Source organism: Pristis pectinata, chromosome 10, assembly GCF_009764475.1.
Source record: "Pristis pectinata isolate sPriPec2 chromosome 10, sPriPec2.1.pri, whole genome shotgun sequence".
Taxonomy (NCBI): domain Eukaryota; kingdom Metazoa; phylum Chordata; class Chondrichthyes; order Rhinopristiformes; family Pristidae; genus Pristis; species Pristis pectinata.
In genome coordinates this window covers 70,692,151-70,700,449 of record NC_067414.1, presented here as the reverse complement: position 1 = coordinate 70,700,449, position 8,299 = coordinate 70,692,151, and the positions used below count along the sequence as shown (strand labels likewise).

The 8,299-nt window shown below is 45.8% G+C and overlaps 1 protein-coding gene across 1 annotated transcript in view; it reads left to right on the top strand.

Annotated features, from left to right (window-relative positions):
• The first annotated feature begins 7,872 nt into the window (after positions 1–7,872).
• The window catches only part of greb1 (growth regulating estrogen receptor binding 1), a 212,903-nt gene continuing 212,476 nt past the window's right edge, over positions 7,873–8,299 (top strand). Inside the window, 1 exon segment of the mRNA XM_052024566.1 lies at positions 7,873–8,073. The gene's annotated coding sequence lies outside the window, so the exon portion shown is untranslated.

The window sequence follows — 8,299 nt, the reverse complement described above, 5'->3', positions numbered from 1 at the left end:
ACCTTCTGCCCAGGCTGGTACACTGGTGCGGGAACCTGCCAACGATCAGCGAATCTCCAGTTGCAGTCAGCAGTACGGAGCAGGGCCACGCGTGTGTCCTCCCAGGCCTTGTGGCAATGGCAGAGATGGTCCTGAACTGAGGGCAAGGTGATGTCCCTTTCATGGATGGAGAACAGAGGAGGTTGGTAACCGAGTGAGCATTCGAAGGGGGATCTTCCAGTGGTGGTGCGGACCAGAGAATTGTGGGCGTACTCAACCCAAGCGAGGTGGGTGCTCTATGTTGACGGGTCGTTTACCGTTTTGCAGCGTAGCGCTTTTTCCAAATCTTGAGTTGCCCATTCCATCTGGCCGTTTGTCTGTGGATGGAAACCAGACGATAAGCTTACAGATGTTCTGAGGGCCTGACAAAAGGACCTCCATACTGCAGAGACAAACCAGAGACCCCAGTCGGAGACATTGTCTGCAGGGATTCCATTGGAGGCGGAAGACATGTTGGATGACCAGGTCAGTTGTCTCCCGAGCTGTAGGGAGTTTGGGAAGGGCCACAACATGCACTGCTTTGGAAAAGCGGTCCACTATGGTGAGAACAGCAGTGTTCCCGTGAGAAGGGGGCAGTCCTGTGACAAAATCCAGGGCGATATGGGACCACAGATGGCTAGGTACGGGTAAGGGACGAAGCAGTCCAGCAGGTGGTCAGTGGGAGGCTTTTCCACGGGCGTAGACAGTACAGGCAGAAACAAAGGAACGAGTATCAGCGTCCATGGAGGGCCACCAGAAGTGTTTCTTCAGGAGGAAAAGTGTCCTATCAATCCCCGGATGGCAGGTGAAACGAATGTCCCCACTGCAGAACCTGAGAACACACAGACGCTGGTACAAAAAGGCAGTTGGGTGGTCCGTTACCCGAGTCAAGTTGGGCTTCCTTCACTACAGCCTCAATCTCCCAGGTGAGGGCCGCCACCACATAGGACCAGGGAAGGATGGTCTCAGGGTTAGGATGGTCCTCCTCGATAGTGTATTGCCGGGATAGAGCATTGGGATTCCTGTTCTTGCACCCGGGATGATATGTTAGCATAAACTGGAACCTGCCAAAGAATAATGCCCACCAGGCTTGACAGGAATTCAGGTGTTTTGCGGTTCGTATATATTCCAAGTCTTGTGGTCTGTCCAAACAATAAACGGATGTTCTGCTCCCTCTAGCCAGTGCCTCCACTCCTCTAACGCAAGCTTGACTGCCAGTAACTCCCGGTTCCCCACATCATAATTACATTTAGCAGGGAACAACCGGCAAGAAAAAAAAGCACAGGGTTGCAGTTTCTGATCCAAACCGGAGCATTGAGAGAGGACCACTCCCACCCCAGCGTCAGAGGTGTTGAGCTCTGCAACGAATTGGCTCGAGGGGTCTGGTTGGACCAGGACAGGGGAGGGAGTGAAGGGTTTCTTCAGGTCCGTGAACACTGAGTCAGCTTCAGGGTTCCACAGAAAAGGGGTCTTAAATGAAGTGAGTTGAGTAAGGGGCGCTGCCACCCAACCGTAATCCTTAATGAAACAGTGATAGAAATCCACAAACCCCAGAAACCATTGGAGTTGCTTGCGTGTTGTGGGCCCAGGCCATTCCACCACCGCCCAGATCTTCTCGGGATCCGCCCTTACTCGTCCGCTCTCAATGATGTAACCTAAGAAGCTGACAGAGGGGACATGGAATCCACATTTCTCAGCCTTGACGAAGAGCTCGTTCTCCCAAAGCCTCTGGACATGCTGGGTGTGTTCCTGGAGACTACTGGAGAAGATCAGGATGTCATCCAGACAAACAAATCGATTTATGAAGTCCCATAGGACATCATTGCTCAGAGCTTGGAAGACGGCTGGAGCATTGGTGAGGCCGAATAGCATTACTAGGTATTCAAAGTGGCCGAGAGGGGTATTAAATGCTGTTTTCCATTAGTCTTCCTCCCTTATGCTGACCAGATGGTAAGCACTTTGTAAATCAAGTTTAGAGAATATGGTGGCCCCATGAAGAAGTTCAAACACAGAATCGATGAGCGGCAGTGGGTACTTGTTCTTGACGGTTATGTTATTTAGGCCCCAGTAGTCAATACACAGACACAGTGAACTGTCCTTCTTCCCCACAAAGAAGAACCCTGTGCCTACCAGGGAGGATGAGGGATGAATAATGCCTACTGAGAGAGATTCATTGATATACTCCTCCATTGCTTCCCTCTCTGGTCTGGACAAGTTATATAGTCAACTGGTAGGTAGCAGAGCTCCAGGGAGAATGTCGATTGCGCAATCGTATGGCCGGTGTGGGGGCAGGGAAAGAGCCTTTTGTTTGCTAAATACTTGCCCCAGGTCATGATACTCCACTGGGACCCTGGACAAGTCTGGGGTTTCAGTGGCTGACGAACTAGCAGTAGCCTGTACCAGAGAAAGGGCCAACTGGAGACAAGTGGAATGGCAGAATGGACTCCAACTGACTATCCTACCAGTGGCCCAATCGAGGTGGTGATTGTGGCAGCTCAACCAGGGGTGCCCAAGGACCATTGGCATCTGCGGGGAGTTTATCAGGTAAAAATTGGACCTGTTCCTGATGGTTTCCAGAGATCAGCAACAACAGCGGAGGTGTATGGTGCGTGACTCGGGTCAACAGTCTGCCATCTAGTGCCCGAACTTCTAGAGGGGTACTCAGTGGCTCCCGAAGAATCCCGGCCCAGGAGGCTATGTCTTCATCCAACAGATTTCCCTTAGTGCCAGAGTCACCAAGGCAGAAAGGGACAGAGACTGTTGGAGGTGTCTTATGGTAGCTGGGTATCAGCATCCAGTTCTGGAGACAAGAGGAAAAGTTGCCTGGCTCACCAGGACCCCCTCTCTACTGGTGAGCCCGGTCCTCTTGGCCAAAAGGCACAAGTGGCAAGAAAATGACCAGGCTGGCCGCAATAGAGGCAACTCCCAGCTCTTAACCTCCAATATCATTCGGAGGGAGAAAGGTGGCTCCGTCCCAGTTGCAATTGGTTGCTCTCCCACGGTGGTGCAATCGGCTGGGTCAGGAGCACCTCTAGGGGCAGAAGCAGGAGAAGGAGCAGAGGGGCTCAGGCCAGGAGAGGCTGGGAAGGTGACCCATGGGATAACTGGAGGTGTTGGACGAACCATCGTCTCTCTGCCATTCCTGGAGTCAGTTGTCCAGTCTGGTAGCTAGGGAGGTCAACACATCCAGGCTGGTTGTCTCATCTCATGCCACCAACTCATCCTTTATCCCGTTGCAGAGGCCTTGCCAAAAAAACCCCTGGAGAGCCTCCTCATTCCACCCAGAGTCAGCCATTAATGTCCAAAACTCCACAGAGTATTCTACAACACTGCGGTAGTCATTTGGCTGGCTCCTTACCCGATGGGATGGTCGGAGACCTTTCTGATTTCCTTGATGAAGGTGTGAATGAATGAGAGCAGGTCTCTAGCTGATCGTCCCAGATGGCAGTGGCCCATTCCTGCACACTTCCTCACAACAACCCCACGATAAATGAGATCTTGGATCTCTCAGTGGTGTACATGGAGGGCTGCTGCTCAAATGCTAATGAGCATTGTAGTGGGAAGGACCGGCATTTTCCCGGATCCCCAGTGTAGGGTTCCTGGGTCAGGTACATGCAGTTCCTTGGTGGTCAAGTCATCAAACCATAGGGTGATGCTCCTACAGATTGTCCAGGCTGGTCAGACAGTTCTGAGTGGAGGTGGTAAGAAGAGCAGAGACTTGGCTGATCTGTTCACTGACCTGCCCAACAGTCACTGCTAGGGTACAGCAGTCTGCCATAACCTCCCAGAGCTGCTGGTCATGCCAGACTGCTAGGGTACAGCAGTCTGCCATAACCTCCCAGAGCTGCTGGTCATGCCAGCCCAGAAGTGAGTCCTGGCTGTGTGAGGGCTTCATACAGGGGATTCATGTCCACTGGGTTCAGGGAGGCCAGAGTATTCTGTCACAATGTCAAGCAAAGAGAGCTCACAGAGAACCCAAATGTGGCACACTGGTACAAGACTGGAGTCAGGATGCTTCTTCAGAACCAAACACAGGCAGCAACCAGAAGGAATCTTGCCTCAGGGCTCTGAGGTGGGGTCCCAACACAAAAACTGGATATCCTCAGAGGTATAGTGGAAACCAGGACTGCTCTAGCATTGCCAGCTCAAGGCAGCCAGAAGACACCATATACCCAAAGGTTGACCAATACTCTGTCGATTAGTGTTAGTGAAACCGGGACTCTTATGCTAGTCTCCTGATGGGGCTCAGGTGTGTGTTGTTATGCAATTAGTAGTGCATGGAATCCATGTGCTGTGCAATGAGGCACCATCAATGGTGCCGAATTGAGGGCCAGCACTTGGAGCTATGACATGTGCCATAGTTCCCTTACATTGCTTTTAGATAGAGAGCTGCAGGATTTTGAGAATAAAATAATAATACATATTGGAAGAGGAATGAATGTAACTTGGAGAGTTAGATATTATGTTTTCATGATTGTGTTACTTTTGTCCCTCTGCATGGAGGAGGTTGTGGGGACTAAAGTTCTCATAATGAAGCCATAGCAATTTACTGCACACGTTTCTAGCAAACAGTACACACAGCAGCTATTTAAAGTGTATGGTAGAGAAGTAAGTGATGAGGGGCGTAGGTAAAGTAGTAATGAAGTGAATTGCTTTGTCCTGAATGGTGTTCTGCTTCCTGTAGCTACAATCATTCAGAGAAATGGATAGTCTCATCAATCTTCTAACTTTATTGATATTAGAGATTCTTTGGTGAGTCAAAAGCTGAAGCACTCATCAGTCATTATCTCATCTCTGGCTTGCTCTTCTGGCTATAGTATGTATATAGCTGGTACAGTTGAGCTTCTGGTGATTAACCTGCCCAGGCAGTGGATAGTGAAAGACTCAGTAACAGAAACAGCCTTGTTACTTAAAAGGAGGTGGTTAGGCTCTTTTGAAATAACTCTGGCATTTCTGTAGCAGTCAGTCAGGTCTTTCAGTTGATCTAGGTTTTTGTATACAGCTGCAATTGCATCATTGTCTGTGGAACTGCAAATGAAGTTGATACTCACATTCATCATCAAGCAGTCCAACCTCCAACTTTATGATACAGAGAATGGCATTAATAAAGGAACTGAAGTTAATTAGGTGCCTGAAGAATACCTACACCAATGTCTTTGGAGAGTGCAGTGATTAATTTCTAACAACCACATCCATTTTGTTTTGTGCCAGTTACTTGTCAAATTTGTCCTGGATTCTCATTAAATTTTAGTCTTACTGGGAGCTCTTTTGGTAAAACATGACATAATGTTCTCTTAATTATCAACTGCACATCAACTCTGGAATTTAAATCCTGCTTCCAAAATTGTAATTAGGTCTAGAGCCAAGTGCTCCCACTGGACTGTCAGTGATCATAATGCAGAGTAAGCGTTAACACATAGCACTGTTGCTGACTTCTTCTAACACCTTTCAGATTATTCGAGAAAAATAATATGGATACTCGAAAGCTGAAATAATATCAGAACATGTGGTAAATACTCAGCAGTTCAGAGAACAACCAAGGAGAGACAAATAGAGGTAAGGCTTTATGTTGAGAACTTTTCATCAGAACTCTGAAAAGTTAGATATATAGCAAAGTGTATAATGGAAATAAAGTAGGAGGGAGGAAAGAACAAAAGAGAATTTCTATAATAGAGTGAAAGCCAGGAGAGAATGAAAGGCAGAAGGGCTGATGTCAGGTTGTAATGTGCTTAATCAAATGATGAGACACTATGCTTGAGCTTACACTGAGTTTCAATGGAGTGTGTAGAAGGTAATGGTAAATTCAGAATGGGAGTGATATGGAGGAATTAAAGTGGCAGGCAACTTGAAGCATGTGCTCATACTTGCACACTGAAAGGAGGTATCTTACTTTAAAGTTGGAATTGATCCCCAGAGGAATGGGGACTTCTGTTGCTCTCCGTTAATAACCTAGTGTGTAGTGAATAAAGAATTCAGAGCAGTTTAACAATTTTAGTATGAAGTTACAAAATGCTCAGTGTCTTCTTTGCAATCAGGTGAATTCCTTGGCATCACTGGAATACTTCAGTGAATCAGTTAACTGGAAAGAGATTCCATATTTCATTAGCCATCTAATAGACATGGCATTGCTGAATTGCTAAGTATTAAAATGACTGAAAGAAATATATTCATTTTGGAAATTAATTCTATGAAATATTTCCTTTGTTTGTAATTGACTATTGAGGCTGGAGGATAGGATTCTACTTAAGGCATAAATATCCATTGTTCCAGAGGAAAGTTATAGTTTCAGTTCACCCCAGTTGTCTGAATAAAATGAAATACTACTGGAAATATCTATGACTTTTGATAGTTTTTTGGCTGTTGCAGCATTTATCTCAGACATTTGGATTAAATTGAGCCACATAACACCTTCCATTGGGTTCAGAAACGACGGGGATGTTAATAAGACATCAGCAATCTAAACAATCAAATGAGTTCACTAAGATGCTTCTTGATAGTGGAACTAAAGTTTCCCAGAAGAAGTAGCAATATTTTTTTCTCCATTGCTTGTGATACAACATGGATCATGCAAATGGTAATACCTTTGTACTAGGAGACTAGGAGAAGATTGATAGTAATTTCTTTTTGAGTATTTCCAACATTTCTGTTTTTTATTTCACATTCACTGATTTGCAGGTTTATTTTCAACAATTTACAGTGGACTGATACTGATCTTGGGATGTTGTGCCAAGGGGGAGAGATCAGCCTTTTGGAAATCCAACAGTGCCAGGGGGTGAAACCCAGCAATTTGGAGTCACTTTAAAAGCAAAAGTTTTGCAGCAGTGACATTGATGCTGATTATATGGAATGGATCTCCTTTTTGGGATAAACTCTCACTCTAAAAAAGTCATGTTTGATTTGAAAACGTGGCAAGATTTGATGAGGAGTGCTTGGGTATGATGAGAATTACACATATCGACAATGTCTGTGAAATTAGATGGTATAATTGTCCAGGCGTTATCTTTCTGTACTTTTTTTTTACCTACATTGGACATCAGCCTAGTCCATTAGATCATTCTTGACTTTTGTTACATAAGGTTGTGGATTCAAGCCCAACTCCAGAAATTTGGGTATGTAATCTTGCACTGTACTTCCCATACAGGGTGCAAGGAATGCTTTATTTTTTGTTAAACAAAGGTCTGTTTGGTTCCCCAAGTAAACACAAATAACAGCAGAGTTTTCTATAAGAACGGGGAATTCTTTGAAGACAATCATGCCCAAAGAATCTAGATTTGCTTGACATTATCTTATTGCTGTTTGTAGGACATTGCTGCAGTTAAATTGGCTACTGCATTTCCTTGCAACAATGACTAATCCTCAAACGTACTTAATTAACTGTGAAAAGTGCTTTAGGACTTCCTGTGGGTCATAAAAGATGCTCTATGCGGTGTATATAAAAGTTGGCTCAGTTCGACCCATTTTGACAATGGCAGAGATTGCAACAATTGTGTTAAGCCGTAGGAAGAGGGCGCGAGTGTCCTGTGCAGGATGATCACTTAAGACACACGTATCTACATCTACCACTATTTGAAACTAAATAAAAAAAAGGACATCTCCCAAATGCTGCTAACATTAATTCCTGCAAAAAGCAGTCAAGGTTCTAACATCGTTGAGCGGGATACTTAGGGTAAAAAGTCTCGGAGAAACAAACCCACCTAATAGCGAGAAATCAGAATATGTTAAAACCAAACGGACATGCAGTTGCTTTGTGCATCGATCAACTAATTAAATAGCGTCCGTTAATCGAAAGCTGGAGGGTGAAGGGATTCAGTGCGTGGAAGCAGCGTCCCACCTCCGACCACAAACCCTCCTCCCATTGGTTCCCTTCAGAGGCACTCCCCGGTGCGCGAGCCTCTCGCTTCTGCTTTTAAGTAGTTTGGGCAGCGCGGGACTGGTCGGCGAGCGTGTGCTTTTCATCGCTTGTTTTGTCCTTATTTTTCAAAGCAACAAGTAATCTTGCGCAAACGAGATCGGAGATTTGGACGGCGATAATATACAGCTGCATTTTGTTTGGCGGTAAGATTTTATTTTGCTCCTTCTGTCTTAATTATGCAAAGTTCTGACCCATATGCCGGAGTCACGAACGCACACACAAAAGTACAACATCTGTTTGAACGGGCTGGTGTGTGTTGTGGGGAAGCTTGGCGTTTGGATTCTGCGTTTAAAAGAATGCTTGCATTTCTGTCCTTTCGAGTGCAAAACGTATAAGTATACCACGATTGAAAAGCTTGCCGGGCACTTG